Below are 18097 nucleotides of genomic sequence, written 5' to 3'. Positions count from 1 at the left end.
GAGCTGACAGCTAGAGGCCGTCTGCCAACAGCACTCCAACAGCTGGAGCAGAGTCCTTCCCTGAAGGGGCATCCGAGCAGTGCCTCTCTGTATCCACCACAGATGCAGCCATGTGATGTATCTCGTACCAATAAGTGAAGCTGATTTTAGCAAACCGTGTCTTACACGTAGGCTTTTCTGACAACTCTCCAGAAAACTGCAAGCCTCTATCTGTGTATCCCTACCTTCGTTATTCGTATCTTTTCTTGTGCCTTAGACACTAACTGTAAAGGGACTTTACATAAAGATACTAAATATAAAGGGACTCCTTCGCTTTTCCTTCACTCATTCTTCTTTTCTCCCTTCTTTCATTCTAGAAACTGTCAGAAATCTCTCGTATCTACTAGATGTTTCCCTGTTGCAGCCTTTCCTTTCTTCGCACTCTTCCTATGGAAGAAAGCCTGTGACTATTATATCCAATAAAACCTTTTCAGGCCCTGTTTTTCGTCATGGAAAATAATCAGTTGCGTACGCAGTGATAGTACTAATCACAAGTGGGATGGTTATCATCTTTATTATAGTCTAGATTCTGTACTGTGATTTGAACATATTAAGGTACCAACTGCTATAAAAGATCGTATCTGGGGGCGCCTGGGTGGCGCAGTCGGTTAAGCGTCCGACTTCAGCCAGGTCACGATCTCGCGATCCGTGAGTTCGAGCCCCGCGTCGGGCTCTGGGCTGACAGCTCAGAGCCTAGAGCCTGTTTCCGATTCTGTGTCTCCCTCTCTCTCTGCCCCTTCCCCGTTCATGCTCTGTCTCTCTCTGTCCCAAAAAAATAAATAAACGTTAAAAAAAAAATTAAAAAAATAAATAAATAAATAAATAAAAGATCGTATCTGTGCAGTCACCATGGTAGGATTTTCATATTGCTATAGTCCCATCATTGGACTAATGCAGCCATAACCACAAAGTTTTGTTAAAGCAATAGTTCTTGGGTGCCTGGGTGGTTCAGTCGGTTAAGCATCCGACTCTTGGTTTCAGCTCAGGTCATGATCTCACCGTTTTGTGAGTTCGAGCCCCACATTGGGCCTTGTGCTGGCAGTGTGGAGCCTGCTTGAGATTCTCTCTCCTCTGTCTGCCCCTCCCCTGCTCATGCTGTTTCTGTCTCTCTCAAATAAATAAACGTAAAAACATATATTTTTAAAAAATAAAAATAAATAGTTCTCAAAATGTGATTCATGGACCCCTAGGGATTCTCCAAGACCCTTTGAATATCTGCATGATTGAATCAATATTTGTAATAATACTAAAGCAAAATTAGTCTATTTTACTATATTAACTCTACACTGATGATGCAAAACTGCTGGTAGCTTAGCATTTATCAAGAGAGGACACAAAACTGTACTATTAAAAACAACTGTTTACTTAGAAGTATTATTCACTGCTGCACAATAAAAAAAAAAAGAAGGAAAAGGAAAAGAACAGACAAAAGAAAGCAAAAGAGCCAATCTCACTTAAGAATATCACAATGAAGGGGCACGTGGGTGGCTCACTAGGTTAAGCATCCAACTTCAGCTCAGGTCATCATCTCGCAATTCACAAGTTCGAGCCCCACGTGGGCTCTGTGCTGACAGCTCAGAGGCTGGAGCTGCTTCGGCTTCTGTCTCCCTTTCTCTGCCCCTCCCCCACTCAAGCTGTGTGTGTGTGTGTGTGTGTGCGCGCGCGCGCGCGCGCGCGAGTGTCTCAAAAATAAACATTAAAAAAATAAAAAATAAAAAGAATATCACAGTGAAGCCATACAAATTGTGGTTATTATGAAATCTCAACCCTTGAGTACCGGCCTTTTTTTTAAACAGCTTTATTGAGATATAATTAGAATACATTAAATTATACAAACTTAAAGTACATAATCTGATGAGTTTTAACATATGTTTACACCATGAAACAATCACCATCATCAAGAAAATGAAAATATCCATCTCTTACCCATTGGTTATTTAAATTGTGTTATTTAGTTTCCAAATACTTGAGGATTTCCCCGATATCTTTTTGTTATTGATTTCAAATTTAATTCCATCATGGTCAGGGAACAGACTTCATATAGATGAATCTTTTAAAATGTTTTGAGAATTGTTTTATAGCCCAGAATATGATCTGTCTTGGCAAATGTTCCTTCTGCACATGAAAAGAATATGTATTCTGCTGTTATTGGGTAGAATGTTCTATAAACATCAACTAGATAAGGCAGTTGATAATGTTCTCTGAATCTTCCAATTAATAACTGGTTTTCTTCTACTTGTTCTATTGATTACTGAGGGGCTGCAGCTTAAATCTCTGAGTATAATTGTTGATTTGCCTATTTCTTTTAGTTCTATTAATTTTTATATCATGTATTTCTAAGCTTTCTTATTGAGTGCATACATATTTAGGATTGCAGTGTCCTTTTGACAAATTGAACCCTTTATCATCATGGGATGACCCTTTTTATACTTGGTAATATTCTTTGCTCTGAGATCTACTTTTTTCCTAATATTAATGTAGCCACTCCAACTTTCTTTTGATTAGTGTTAGCATGGTATATCTTTCCCCATCCTTTTTACTTTTAAACTATTTCTCTTATTTACATATAAAGTGGGTTTCTTGTAGGCAGCATATAGTAAGTGAGGTCTCACCTTTTTTAGCCAATTGGACAATCTCTGGCTTTTAAATGGGGTATTTAGATTATGTATATTTAATGTGATTATCGATATGGTCAAATTTCAATGTACCACTACATTATTTTTTCATTTGTTCCATCTGTTCTTTGTTCATCTTTTACCACTTTTTCTGTTTATCTTGACTAACTTATTTTTTATTATTTCATTTATCTCCTTTGTTAGCTTGTCAGCATAAGTGTTTTTAGGGGTTGTTTTTGGATTCATAATATATATCTTTAACGTATTACTGTCTACCATCAAGAATTATTATATCACATAATGTACAGTATGAGAATCTTAAAATAGCATACCTCTATTTCCCTTCTTAGTCTTTGTGCTCTTGTTGTCAGATATTTTACTTCTAAATATTAACCTCACGATACACTGCAATTATCTTTGCATTAAACAATTACCTTTCAAAGAAATTGTTAAAATGAGGTTTTTACAAGTGCTTTTCATTGACCCACATATTTGCCATTTCTGATACTCTTCCTTCCTCTGTGTAGATACATATATCCATCTGGTATCATTTCCCTTCTGCCTAAAGGACGTCCTTTAACATTTCTTGTACTGCAGGTATAGTGGAAATTTTTGTACCCTGAAAAAAAAAATTTGTTTTGCCTTCATTTTTGAAAGACATTTTCACTGAGTGTAGAATATTATGGTGACTTTTTCTTTTCTTTCAGTACTTTTAAGATATTGCTTCAACGTCTTCTTGCTTGCTTTGTTTCTGATGAGAAACTGACTGTCATCCTAATCTTCATTCTTCTGTATGTAATGTGCATCAGTCTGCCTTAAGATTTCCCCTTCATCACAAGTTTTAAGCAATTTGATTATGATATTCTTTGGTGGAATTTGTGTTCTCATGCTTGGGGTTCACAGACTTTCTTGGATCAGTGGGTTTTAAGTTTTCCTCAAATTTGGAAAATGTTTACTATTGTTTCTTCAAGTACTTTTATCTGCCTCCTCCATTGGGGACTCCAATTATACACATATTAAATTGTTTCAAGTTTTCCCACAGTTCACCAGTGATCTTATAATTTTTTTGTCTGGTTCATTTGTATATATAGTTTCTATTTCTATATCTTCAAGTCCACTTCTTTTTTTTTTTTTTTTTTTTAGTGCTTAACCTGTTATTAGTTCCATCCGGTTATTTTTTATCCCAGACATTGCTGTTTTCCTTCTCTGGATGTTTGATTTAGATTTTCTTTATACCATCCATGCCTCTCCTTAACGTGTTCAACCTTTCCTCTACCTTCTTGAACATATAGAATATAGTTATATTAAGACAACTGGTTTTAATATCCTTATCTGCTAATTTGTCATCTGTGTCATTTCTGTGTCTGTTTCTATTGATTGATTTTTGTCTTCATTATGGGTTGTATGTTGCTACTTCTTTGCATGCTTGGTAATTTTTTATTAGATATCAGATGCTGTGAATTTTACCTTTTTTGGTGCTGAGCATATTTGTTTTCCTTTAAATAATCTTGGTATATGAAACACAGTGGAGTTGGAAATAGTCTGATCCTTTGGAGGCTTACTTTTAAATTTTGTTAGGCTGGAGCAGAGCAGCTCATAATCCAGATATAATTTGGCCCCCAGCTGAAACAATACTCTCTGGGCATTTACTTTTGCCCCTTGTATGTTGGGGTGTTTCCACTTTGACTGGTGGAAACATAAAATATTCCTGACCCCATCTGTGTCCTGGGGCTTATTTTGTCTGCTTTTTGTTAGCTCTTTCCTCCACCTTGAGTAGTTTCCTCACCTGCAGTTGCTGTCCTGTACTCAGGTGAAAACTTATGGAGAAACCTTAAATGATCTCTGAAGTACTCTCTCTCTCTCCTCCATTCTGTACTGCAAATTCTAGCCACTTTCCCATGTTCTCAACCCCGTTCTTGCATCTCACAGAGACCACTTGGTTCTGTTGGGATTCCTCCTACCGACATTGCATCCTGGAAGCTCCTTAAGGTGGAAAGTGGGGAAAGCACCCAGCTCACTTCACTTCCTTTCCTTCTGCCATCACTCTTCTGTGATATTTGCTTCCCAACTTTGGAACAACGTTGTTTGATTTTTGTTTTTTTCAAGATGGGATGATAAATCAAGTCTCTTTTACTCCACTTTGACTGGAAGCATAAGTTGAGAGTATGAATCTTTTTCTGTTCTACATGACAAAATGGGAGGTGCAAATAAAGTACTCCTACTGCATACTGAAGGACAATTGTTGTCTCAAGGAGAAGCACTTGTACAATTGCTTGAGATGCATAGTGAACTATCTGCTTTTTCAGAAAATTCTACTTTTTCTGGTAGAATGATAAGTTACTAATAACCTATGATTATTTAGATTTGGATATTTGGCAGACATTTGTTTAAAAATGAATAAAGTATAGGGGCACCTAGGTGGCTCAGTCAGTTGAGCATCCAACTTTGGCTTACGTCATGATCTCATGGTTCGTGGGTTTGTGTCAGGCTCTGTGCTGACAGCTCAGAGCCTGGAGCCTGCTTCAGTTCTGTATCTCCTCTCTCCCTGGCCCTCCCCCTCTCGCTCCCTCTCTCTCTCTCTCTCTCTCTCAAAAATAAACATTTTTAAAAAATGAATAAAGTGTGCTTATGCCTTCAAGGAAACTAACTGGCAGTTTTTATCACCAATGAAAAAACTAGATCTTCCAAATAAACATTCGAATTTTGGAAAACTTGTATATGCTCCCATAAGCCTGACAGTTTCCTTATATGTGACAACTTTTCTGACCAAGTCAGTTATCTTAACAAATGTAATTTTTAAATAATACATAATTAAATTTCAACATTTGGAATATCTGTATAACTTAGGGAACCAATATTTTCCAAATGCTCAGTGCCTAATCACAGAGAGAAGATCGATTCAAAGTATAAGATTGTATTTATTTTAGAATTGCTTTTACACCTTTATTCTTCATTTCAAATATAAAAATGTTAGAAATAGCATACAGTGCTCAGAATATTATATGTGTAAGAAGGATATTATAACCTTAAATCAGTCTTACTTAACTAAGATAATCAAGATCAACAGATTTTAATGTAATGAAGAAAAAATGTTTATTTATATGGTCTTAGATTCCACTTTGTGACTTTTACAGCATTACCTTCTATCATATTTTGATTGAATAACAAAGATTATCCATAATTATCTAAAGAAGCTATTACAATACTTCTTTCTTTTCCCACTACATGTCAGCATGAGGCCAAATTTTCTTCATATCCTTCAACCAAAATAATGTATTACAGCAGATTGAATGCATAAATAAATCCAGTTATTTTCTAATAGGTCAGACATTCAAGAAAATTGTTAAATATTCAAGAATGTCCATTTTTTCACAAAATTATTTTTGTTTTTAAAAACAGCAAATTTTCCATAAAAAATGTGTTACTTAACATACAGTGTTTTCGTTATTTTTTTTATTTTTATTTAAAAAAATTTTTTTAACGTTTATTCATTTTTTTGAGAGACAGAGAGAGACAAAGTATGAGCAGGGAAGGGGCAGAGAGAGAGGGAGACACAGAATCTGAAGCAGGCTCCAGGCTCTGAGCTGTCAGCAGAGAGCCCGACATGGGGCTCGAACTCACAAACTGTGAGATCATGACCTGAGCCAAAGTCGGAGGCTCAACCGACTGAGCCACCCAGGCACCCCTCGTTATTTTTAAATAACTCATGATTAAATATTTATAAAATGCCTGTTTTAATTTTCAATACAAGAGCTATTGATAGGCATAATTCACACAAGCAAAAGTTATTGTTGGTCTTCAATAATTGTTACTAAGGCACAGGAGTCCTGAGACCAAAATATTTGAGAGCTGCTGTATTTAAGCTATTTCACCTGGGAAAGATAATACATTAAGCCAATGGTTCAATGGTTTTAACTTGAGCTACATAGTGAAATCATGTAGAAAGCTTTTTTTTTTTTTTTTTTTTTAAATAATGCTTGAGTGCCACCCCCCTGAAGGTTTTGATATGATTAGTCTGGTGTGTGGCCTGGGCATCAGGTCTATTCAAAACTTCCCAAATGATTCTAGCAGGCTAAGAACCATTGCAGTAATCCCACGCTCCGAGAAATACATTACCAAAAATCATATAATCAGATTAATGATAACATTAATCATCATGTTGTGAAAGCTCTGAGGGAAATGGTAGTGAAAAAAAAAAAAAAGAACTTGGTAAAATGGGACAATCCTAGACAAATTATGAAGTAGACAAGTTTATAATTTTTTTTTTAATTACTTTAGAGAGAGAGAAGGCACGAGTGTGGGAGAGGGGCAAAGAGAGAATCTTAAAGAGGCTCCACACCCAGCACAGAGGAGCCCAACGCGGGGCTCCATCCCACAACTCTGGGATCATGACCTGAGCCGAAATCAAGAGTCAGATGTCAACCTACTGAGTCACCCACGTGCTCCTGAAGTAGACAAGTTTGGATCCAAACCTCCCACCCTTCCCCTCACTTTTTGCCCGAGCACAAGCCTCGCGCTAAAACACCTTGCCCTTTGTTCCTTGAATAGCCACAGCGACTATAAAGACGCCCACATTATATTCCTGCCCAAATCTGCCCACCACAGCTTTTAATAATGGAACGAAAAATTAGAACGTTTGCTTCCTCAGTACAGAGTCAGACCTTTGCTGTTCCTCAGAAATCTCAGGAATCCAGATTTCCTGTAAATCTTCCCAGCTCCCTTCACCTTATCAGAGGTCAAGTCAAGGTGGCAATAAAAGTTAGGAAAAAAAAATCCCCTTTCCTCTGGTTTTCTGGCCCTCTCCCTTCCCAGCCGTTTAGAATAACAACTCACTCTCCTCTCAAAGAAGAGGAGGAGAACATTCCCCTTGACCCCTGATTCCTTTCACTGACACTCATCTTGCTCCCAAACAAAATTCCTCTTACTCCTTTTTTAATTTTATCCTGCTTTTTTAAATCAATTTTTCTCTGCAAGCTCTAAAAACCAAAAGCCTTTAAGATCCAAAGAAATGAATTTCCAGTAAGGAATTTTAATCTCCTCACAGAGATGAGGGCAGAGAGAATGAAAAGATGAAAAACCAAAAAAAAAAGTTCATGTCTTTACTGCTCACAGAACAGACAGCTCTGATCTGCACGCCCAAATTGACTGTGGTTTCAATTAACCGATTGTTATGAAGAGTATGTGTTCATACAGTGTATGTTTGCGTATCCATTATTTTTTTTTCTTTTTTTGCAGTTTAAGGATTAAGTAGGTGACGAGGCACCAATTTCTCGAGAATATTAATGCTACTATGTGAATGACAAAAAGCTGTTAGTGCACGAACTTATTTGCATCCAAAATTACTAGCTAAATTTTTTGATGCAAGTTAAAAATATGATCAAAGGTGTTAGGCATGTCAATGATATATTTTTAAAGATCCTCTAATTCTATATATGAGTATGATGAAAACCATTATTATTATCCTTGTTGTGAATGATAAGAAAATAAAAGCACAAGGAGGTCAAGTAACCTGCCCCCGGCGCATACAAAGCCAACTCAACTGTAGGTAGTGTACTTTTGCTATAGCCCGTAGGCTTTTCCAGTTTCAAAGGAGAAAATTTAAGTAGTTATAAAATCTAGTTTTTAATATGCTAAGGTAAGCTCGTCCTGAATGTAAACCCAGACACCTTTGAAATTATTTTATTTCTAAGTGTTAAGCAGAGTACTCATTTTGTATTGCTTTCTCTCCTTTCATCAGATGTCTAATACCATACCTATTAATTAGAAGGGGAAATGCTAATTTTTTTCTAAAAAAAAAAAAATGAAATACTACAATGTAAATTAATACACTCTAAACCCAGGCACCCCTGAAGTAGACAAGTTTAGACCCAAACCTCCCACCCTTCCCCTCACTTTTTGCCCGTGCACAAGCCTCACACTAAAACACCTTGCCCTTTGTTCCTTGAATAGCCACATAGACTATAGACGCCCACATTATGTCCCTGCCCGAATCCATCCACCCCAGCTTTTAATGATGGAACGAAAAATTAGAATGTTTGCTTCCGCGGTACAGAGTCAGACCTTTGCAAAGACTAAAGCACTGGTTATCTTTTGCTTTGGGGTCATTTATGGATTTTCTAAGGTTTTATATTCGATTTATTTATGTTCTAATGATAGGAAATTGTGAGAATTCTCTACTGATGAAGCTACACTGTCTGTAATCAGAGTTAATTGTAAAAGCACTCCTTTCAGTTTTGTAATCCTGCAGCAGTATTAATTGGGGCTGTTAATTAAGCCCTTCAAAAGAACAACAATTCCAAGAGTAATTTCCAAGTCATAAACAAACAAACAAACAAACAAACAAACAAAGAAAAATTGTTTTTCAGATTCAGGTTAGGCCCAGTGGCGTCAAATAAAGTAGGAAGAAAGGCTCTAAAATCTCTTTTTGCAGGATTCGAAAATAAAATGTTAAGAAAGCAAGTAAATATGATACAAATATACAGAAACTGGCAACAATCATTAAACAAAAGAGTCAAGTGGACAATGCCACCATAGCTGTTAATAATAATGATAGAAAGTTGCAACATGATACCATAACCCAAATTCTGCCTTAAACCACATATGTTCCTAAATATATCTTCATTTTTGCTGAAATTTAGGATGAATTCATTGTTTGTTTTATTTATATATCTGAAGACATTAGCAAAGTATTTCAAGTGTTTTAATAATTTTAAAACAGCATGGACTGTGGTCATAAAAAAATCCTTTCAACCCTACGATTTACATATACAACATTGTTCAGACCATAATAAATTAGATGAGTTAATCCACCTTCAATTTTAATGTTTGAAAGCACATTTCCAGAGAGCGGCCATTGGCACGAGGCCAAGAGTATACCTGACTTTCCCTTTAAAAGAAGCTTAAATTACGGAGCATACAGTTTTAGGAAGACTAATCCCCTTCTGTCACTCGCCAAACCTTGATTTTTTTTTGTGTGTGGTTCTCACTGGGTGAAGTCTCATGCCTATTATGGGGAACGCTAATGTTTGAATTCACAGATCTGTGAGAAAGTAGAAGAGATTGAATAATTGCCTTTCATAATACATTTGTTTAGTCTTTCAAGAAAATCGTTCCAACGGTCTAGGGTTGAATCTGTCTTACAAATTAGGAACAAGCAAAGTTGTAACTTTGGAAAGCAGGCTGGGAGGGAATTTTGCAGGCAAAGGAAGTGACCAGAGAAGAATGGTGCATCATCATTCCACCCTGAGGCAAGATTGTGTTCTTTCAACTCTACTCTTACATTAGAGAAAAGGAACACCAATGAGAAAACAAGCTAGTGGCTGAGACAGGAACTACGTGACATTCAGGACCATGCTGTATGCATAGGATACGGTAAAAATTATTACAGGGTTTTTAGAGATGAAAGATATGAAGGAAACGTGGGATGGTGGCTAGGTAATAGCTTATTCCACGCATCTCTGTGTGACAGTGTTTCACATATTCACCTTTATTATATTCTGCAGCTAGTTATATAATACTATTATTTTACAGTACACACACATCTTTAGCATATGCTTTACATGTGTAGAAGGCTTGATAACATAATCCTTACAAAAACAGGGACCTGGAAGTGTACTAAATTCTCAGTAATGCTCAGTAAAATATTGAATGTCTGAAAACAAATACCTTATGATTATTCAGAGTGGTACCTTCCAAAACATATGAGGAAATATTTGACTTGTCATAGTGCCTAAGAACACAGCCCAACCAATAACAACAGGCAATGACCTACCTTCTTTAATTATTGCCCTCTTTCCTTTAGCTTCCATTTTTAAGGTAATGAACATCATTAGTTCCCAAATGCCGGTCCCATGTTAACACTTGTCCATGACTCTCCTTAATGAGAAAATTAAGAAAAATGTTTTGTCAATAAGGTAACTGTATTTAATATTTATTATTACATTCTTCCTTCATATTTGACGCTAAATATTTTTAAATTAATGCAACAGTTGGTGTAAGTTCCTGAGTTAGTTTTGCTCTGTTATTGTTGTTGTTTTTAACTGTGGCAAAATATACGTAACATAAAATTTGCTGTCCTCACCAATTTTAAGAGTGCAGTTTAGCATTAAGTACATTCACACTGTTGTGCAACCATCACCACTATCTATCTCCAGAACTCTTGTCATCTGGCAGAACTGAATCTCTGAATCCGTTAAATAATAATTCTCCATTCACTCCTCCCTCCAGCCCTTGGCAACCACTATTCTATTTTCCTGTCTCTATGAATTTGACAACTCTAGGTACCTCACATAAGTGGGTATTTATATTTTTGTGACTGGCTTCTTTCACTTAGTATGATGTCCTCAAGGTTCATCCATGTTGTAGCACGTGTTAGACTTCCTTTCTGTTTCGAGATCGAATAATATTCCATTACATATAACCACATTTTGCTTTTCCATTCATCTGTCATTGGTTATTCAGGTTGCTTATGCTGCTATGAACATGGGTGTACAAATATCTCTTCAAGACTTTCATTTCTTTTGTATGTATACCCAGAAGCGGAGTTGCTGGGTCATATGGTAACTCTATTTTTAATTTTTTCAGAAACTGCTATACTGTTTTCCGTAGCAGCTGCGCCATTTTGTATTTCCGTCAACAGCACCTGAGGGCTCCAGTTTCTCCACATCCTTGCCAACATTTGTTATTTTCTGTTTTTTGACAGCAGCCATCCTGTCTGTGTGGGTGTGACGTAGTATCTCATGATTTCGATTTGCGTTTCCCTAATAATTAGTGATATTGCAATCTTGCCTTATTTTAATGTTCTTAGTTGGTAAAACAAGAAGTTGGCAACTCAGCAAGGCTCTCCAGTTTTTCTTGTAAATGTCTTGGTCCTTGAAATCTGAACATCTGAGAGCCATCAATGTCCTCTCTGTCTTCTTATCTTCCACTTATCTCCTCAATTCATTACAGTACGGCTTTGGCCCCAATCTTCTCCTGACACCTCTGTCCCCAGAGTCAACACATGATGAACTTATCATTGCCAAATGGAATGGATCTTCTTCAGTCCTATTATAATTGGTGAAAAGCATAGAACTCTGGAGTCAAACCTTAGGATCCTGTCTCCTTCAACATAGTAGGACCCCAATAAATGTAATTTCCACTCCTGGTCTTCCTGCAGGATAATTTCATCCCTTCCCATAGTTTCATTCTCCATCCTATGCACTGACTCCCAAATCTCAGGGAAGTACTAAGAGTGGACAAAACATACTGCAAAGAAGATAGGGATGAGTTATGTGGTCCCTGCTTTTCAGCAGCTTACAGGTGTTTGTTTGCTGAGAGACAGAAAGAGAGAAAGAGAGAGAGAGCGCACACAAGCAGAGGAGGGGCACAGGGAGGAGAGAGAGAATCTGAAGCAGGTTCCAAGCCCAGTGCAGAGCCCGATGCTGGCCTTGAAATCACAACCCTGAGATCATAACCTAAGCCGAAATCAAGAGTCAGATGTGGGACACCTGGGTGGCTTAGTCGGTTGAGCGTCTGACTTTAGCTCAGGTCATGATCTCACGGTTCGTGAGTTTGAGCCCCGCGTCGGGCTCTGTGCTGACAGCTCAGAGCCTGGAGCCTGTTTCGGATTCTGTATCTCCCTCTCTCTGCCCCTTCCCCACTCATGCCCTGTCTCTCTCTGTCTCAAAAATAAATAAACATTGTTTAAAAAAAAAGTCAGATGCTTAACCAACTGAGCCACCCAGGCACCCCAGGAGCTTACAGTTTAGTGAGAGAGTTGTGTGGTAAAATGTCACAGGTGCTATGGAAGCAGCACGTCTGGAGCACAAGGAAAGGCATGGTGATTCCCAGTCTGTCTGAATCAGATAGGAAAGACCTCATAGATGGAGCTGGAACTGAAATAAGTTTCCAGGTGGAAATGGGGGAGGCAAGTATCACATTAGCAAAAATACAGTGGGAAACTGTCAGTAGTTCACCACTGCTTGAGGTGGTAGGTATGTGAGGAATTGGGGGTAAAGCAGGAAGGAGCACATTAGGCACCATGCTAAAATGTTTGCATAATGAAGGCATTGGTTAGCTCCTGAAGGACTTTAGCCACAAGGAATCATATTCTGCCTTTTAGAACTATTACTCTGGTGGCAGAGTGGAGAGTGGGCTAAAGAAAAGATTCAATCAAGGGGGGAAATGTTTTAGAAATCTCTTAGATGGCTAGTGAATCAGGTGAAAGCTAATGGAGGCCTGAGTTAAGACAGTCATAGTGAAAAAGGAGAAGAGGAATCCAACACTAGAAATAGGACAGTCTGAAATTGACAGGACTTGGTCGCTAATTGGGTTTGAGAACAAGGAAAAAGAAGTCTAGGCTAACCAAGAAGTTTCTGTCTTAGATGACTAAATAGATAGTAGTACTGTGAACTAAGATTGGAAATATAAGAAGAAGAAAAGGTTTTGAGGAAAAGATGAGTTTAGTTAGGCACACTTTGAATTTATGATCTTTCTATGGAACATTGAGGTGGTTATATAAAGGGATCAAGGCTATGGATAGAGATTTGTAAGTCTGTGATTGAAGCCATGTGAGGTGAATACAGCAGGTGTCCTGCCAATATCCACCCCGCCCCCACCATTCCTCCCACCTGTCCACTTAAGGGCTTCCAACTGCAAGCACCTGTGACTCCATTGGGAACCTCCTGGGGGGTCCAGCCACCTCTGGGGGTCATGGGCAGTGACTGCTAACGGATATGGAGTTTCTTTTGGGGGTGATGAAAATATTCTGAAATTAGATAGTGGCAATATTGCATACCTTTGTGAGTTAACTCAAAACCACTTTAAAAAGGTGAACTTTTATAGTTTGTGAATTATATCTCAATTTTTAAATGACTGTGTGAGGACTGTCTGGTCCTATGGCTCAGCCTAACAAAACTGTTTGGTCCACAACTGTGCGCCATGTTTCATACCTCTGTGCCTTTGCTCACTGTTGCTTCCACTTGGAATTTTCTTTTTTTCCCCCTCATTTCCCGCCCCCATATTTTCCAATTCTACTCCTTCAAAGCTCAGCTAAAATCCTCTTTGTCCGTATGTTTAGCCTTCCCAGGTCAGACATATGTCCTTGTACTTCTTTGCCACCTTCTAACCTTTTATTTTGCTTCCTATTTCTTTTTTTACTCTTTTCTCTGTATGATAGATTTGACATACCTTATGAATAAACGTTAGTCCCCCAAGATCAGTAATTGTTTCACCTATAGGTCCTGTCTAATGCCTTGCACATGGCAGCCTCTCCAAAAATGTTTATTGAATAGAGGCACCTGGGTGGCTCAGTCGGTTGAGCGACTGACTTCAGCTCAGGTCATGATCTCACGGTCTGTGGGTTATAGCCCTGCGTGGGGCTCTGTGCTGACAGCTCGGAGCCTGGAGCCTGCTTTGGATTCTGTGTCTCCCTCTCTCTCTGCCCCTGCCCTGCTCTCTCTCTCTCTCTCAAAAATAAATGTTTAAAAAAAATGTTTATTGAATCAATATATCAAGGACTGTAAAGTCTTTTTTTTAATTTTTTTATTAAAAAAAATTTTTTTAACGTTTATTTATTTTTGAGACAGAGAGAGACAGAGCATGAAGAGGGGAGGGTCAGAGAGAGGGAGACACAGAATCCGAAACACGATGCAGGCTCTGAGCTGTCAGCACAGAGCCCGATGCTGGGCTCGAACTCACAGACCGTGAAATCATGACCTGAGCCAAAGTCGGCTGCTTAACCGACAGAGCCACCCAGGCATCCCAAGGACTGTAAAGTCTTAAGGGGGAGCTAGGAAAAAAGGCATGTAAGCCAAATTAACCTCAACTAGACTTCAGCTGCACACTTCATCATCATTTAAGGAACTATGAGTTTAAAGTCTAGGGTTATATAGTCAGAATTCTTTCTGGAGGTATCTGAGATTGTGAAATTTGAGATATATGATCAGAGTACAAATTATAGTAAAATGTTCATCTCAGTAGAGTCTGATTAACTTTATTAAAAACAAAACCAGGGGGCCTGAGTGGCCCAGTCAGTTAAGCGTCCGACTTGGGCTTGGGTCATGATCTCCTGGTTCGTGAGTTCAAACCCCACATCAGGCTCTCTGCCTTCAGCACAGAGCCTGCTTCAAATTGTCTGTCTCCCCCTCTCTCTGCCCCACCCCTGTTCTTTCTCTTTCTCTCTCAAAATAAATAAGCTTAAATAAATAAATAAATAAATCAAACAAAACAAACCCAACAAACAAAACCATGTAGTGATTTTATCCTGGATGGGACACCTGAAGCTATTAGTGGAGAAAGTAATGGTTTCTGGTCAACTGAGCACCAGTGCAGTAGGATATTCCCTTGATGAAGTGAAAAGGACTTTACTCCATGGTCACAGGGATTCCTGTGTCATTTAAACTCTTCGCTATTATTTTAAATTTCCCTTCACAGACTCAAGCTTATTAACTTTTCTCCCTCTGTGCTTCCAGGAGGAGTTGTGGCACTCTGAAAAGCTCCACCTCTTAAATGTAATAGCTAACATTTATTGAGCATTCACTGTGTGAATTCTTAAAAGCGTCTTCCATTTGTTATGTCATTTAGGTCTTGCACAGCTCATGGGATAAGGACCGTTATCATCCAAGTTAACTGAGGCTGGGAAGGAAGCTCACTGATGTTGGCATGCCCATGACCGCACAGCCGTGGCAGAATCGTGATGCGTACCTGGGCAGACTACCTCCGATGCTCATTGCATGTGTGGTACACTCAAGGCATCTCTTCATTCTCACGACCCCATGGTGTACATAATTATCTCCCCTCATTTCACAGGTAAGAACACCAATTCTTAGTGAGATTGAGCGGCATGCACCTGTGACATGGCAGGGACTAGGTTGGATTCTGTCTTCTAAGTCCCATCCCAACCCTCTTCTAACTGGCTCTTTAGGGCTGGTGCAGTTTCTAGACTGTGAGTGAGGGAGCCCACTTGTCTAATTCCTTTGCTCTGACCAGTGTTGGTACAAGAGTTAATTTTAATACTGGCTCCTTATCCAGGTCTGTAGCATTTGTGTTCTCTTTCTCAGTTGACTTTTAAGATATATTATGGCCAGTTTACAGTACTTCAAAAGCAAGGTTTATAGTGAATATTTAATTAAAATGAAATCCAAAGGCACATTTATGCACTATTTTGTCCTTCTTGGAGAAACGTATTTTACAACCACAAAGATAAATAGGAATTACTGGGGATGAGCAAGGTAATTGGTTTTTGATTACAAATTACCTATTAAATTTTAGGGACACCATATGAAATCCTGGGTGGAGTATATGCAGTAGCTTCTCCTTATAGTTACTTGGTTTTTCTAATCCTCCTTTTAGTTGGACAATCCTTTCCGCTATTTTTTGCTTATATACTATGTTCTACATATATTTGTAGATATAAACATGAATATATTTGCAGTTTATTTCTACAAATATATTAGAACATAGTATGTAACAATAGTTATACATTATACAATAGTATAATAGAACATACTATTACATAGTATGTAATCAAACAGTAAATTATATAAAGTTAAATATAAGTGCATATAAAGAAAAGGGAGGTGTTATGTGTAATATACAGAGAAAGTGATACAAAAATGGATGAATGTGACTGGCCCAGAGCTGATGTTCAATAAATGATAAATATTACTCGCCTTTATATCCATGATCTTCTACAAGTTCAGTAGGGGGAAAGACACATTCCTATGAAGGGGGAATCCAGGTAGATCTGATATATACTCAGTTAAAGAAATTGTAGTTTCTGTCAAGCAAAAAATTGCAGCTACAAAGATAGTCTTATGCTAGAATTCATTGTTGAAAGATTCATCTAAAGTGGAGGAGACAATTTAGTTTTTAAAAAGAGAAGCAGAACAGTGGAAATGAAATGAATACTCTCTCTCTCTCTCTCTCTCTCTCACACACACACACACACACACACACACACACACATACACACACATACACACACAAATCCTTAAATCTCTATATAATACCAGGTTGATTCGTTTAGAAAAGTTACTTCTAGGAAGAGTAACTTCTGTCCCTTTAAGGACCACGAGAGAACATGGAAGTCACTAGTGACATGGGAATGGCTGTAAACTGCTCCAATGAGGTCCTGGGAATCTTGCTGAGAGAGAGTATTTGGGGCTGGACTAAAACGTCTGTTGGGAAGTGGAAGGAAGAAAAAGGCAAAGTTAGGTAAGAGCGTTCTTTAAAAAGAATGTAAACTTGATTGGAGTTACTTTCAATTTTAAAATAAAACAAGAGCAGAAAATAAGACTAAATATAAAATATTAGATCGAATTAGGTAGATACTACTGGATATGGGATATGGGACATTTAGCAGCTTCCAATTCCTGAGAATGTTTCAGAAAGGTCTTTTCTAAAAAATAGCTTCAGAGTACATTAGAATTATACACAAGCTTACTTGTCCCATCTTTAATATAATTTTTTTTTTAATTCCCATTTCTTAAGTTTAAATACAGGGACATCGATTAAGATTGACAACTTAGTATAAAAAGAAAGGACCCACTTAACTTTCTTTTCTTTCTATTCTCAAAGCTGCTTGGGAGCGTCGCCTGAGGATGGATGGATTGTTGACAGTAGCCCATCTAGCTTGTTACAAGATATTTTACTTAAGTATTTTTGAGACAAAATCTTGAGAGAAGGAGAACTAGGTCCTTTCTGGGACAACTGTCGGCTGCTCAGGGTTTTCTCTCACATTAAAGTTGTAATTTACCACATAGTGTATTTTCCCTCTAGATCCTCATCCCGACACCCACCCCTCCCTCTGCCCCTCCCCAGGCATTGTCACTCTCTTTCCCCTGGGCGTGGAAGCCGAGGTTTGTGATGCTTGACTGCACTTCACTTTGATGGTAGGGGACCGCGTGGAGTTCCATGATGGACAGAGAGGAAACACAAAACACATGGAAAGTAGCCACTTCGATTTACTCTGTTTACATGGAGGGCTCTTGATGTTTCTGCCTCCGGGGCGGGATGTCCGGGGCCCCGGCGCCAGGCGGCCACCTGGAAGGCAGGCCCGAGGGAGGGAAAGGCGGGGAGCAGGGAGAAGAGCTCTCAGGGGGGTAGCTGCTCTCTGCTGTGGACCTCTTGCAAGCCTCCCGTCCAAGTTGCCACCTCTTGGTTCCTTGCCCCCGTCGCCTCCGTCAGAGCGGACGACAAAAGAGCAAGAGGCAATGATGGGTATCAAGCGCCGTGTGTAACTGGTTCAAATACCCGGTGGCGCCCCGCTGCCGCGCGCCCACGGAGGCACAGGGACCTCCGAGCGCGCAGGGCCAGCCCGAAAGGACCCAGCGCTCGCGCTGCCCCTGCACCGCGCGCTGGCATAGCGTGACTGACATCCCCGCGCGGAAACTACAGCTCCCGGCAGGCCCCGCGCCGGCCGCGCGCCCCCGCCCCGCACGCCCCCGCCCCCCGCCCCCGGG

Source organism: Herpailurus yagouaroundi, unplaced genomic scaffold (genome assembly GCF_014898765.1).
Source record: "Herpailurus yagouaroundi ecotype Mexico unplaced genomic scaffold, PumYag 188, whole genome shotgun sequence".
NCBI lineage: Eukaryota > Metazoa > Chordata > Mammalia > Carnivora > Felidae > Herpailurus > Herpailurus yagouaroundi.
This window is presented reverse-complemented; position numbering follows the sequence as displayed.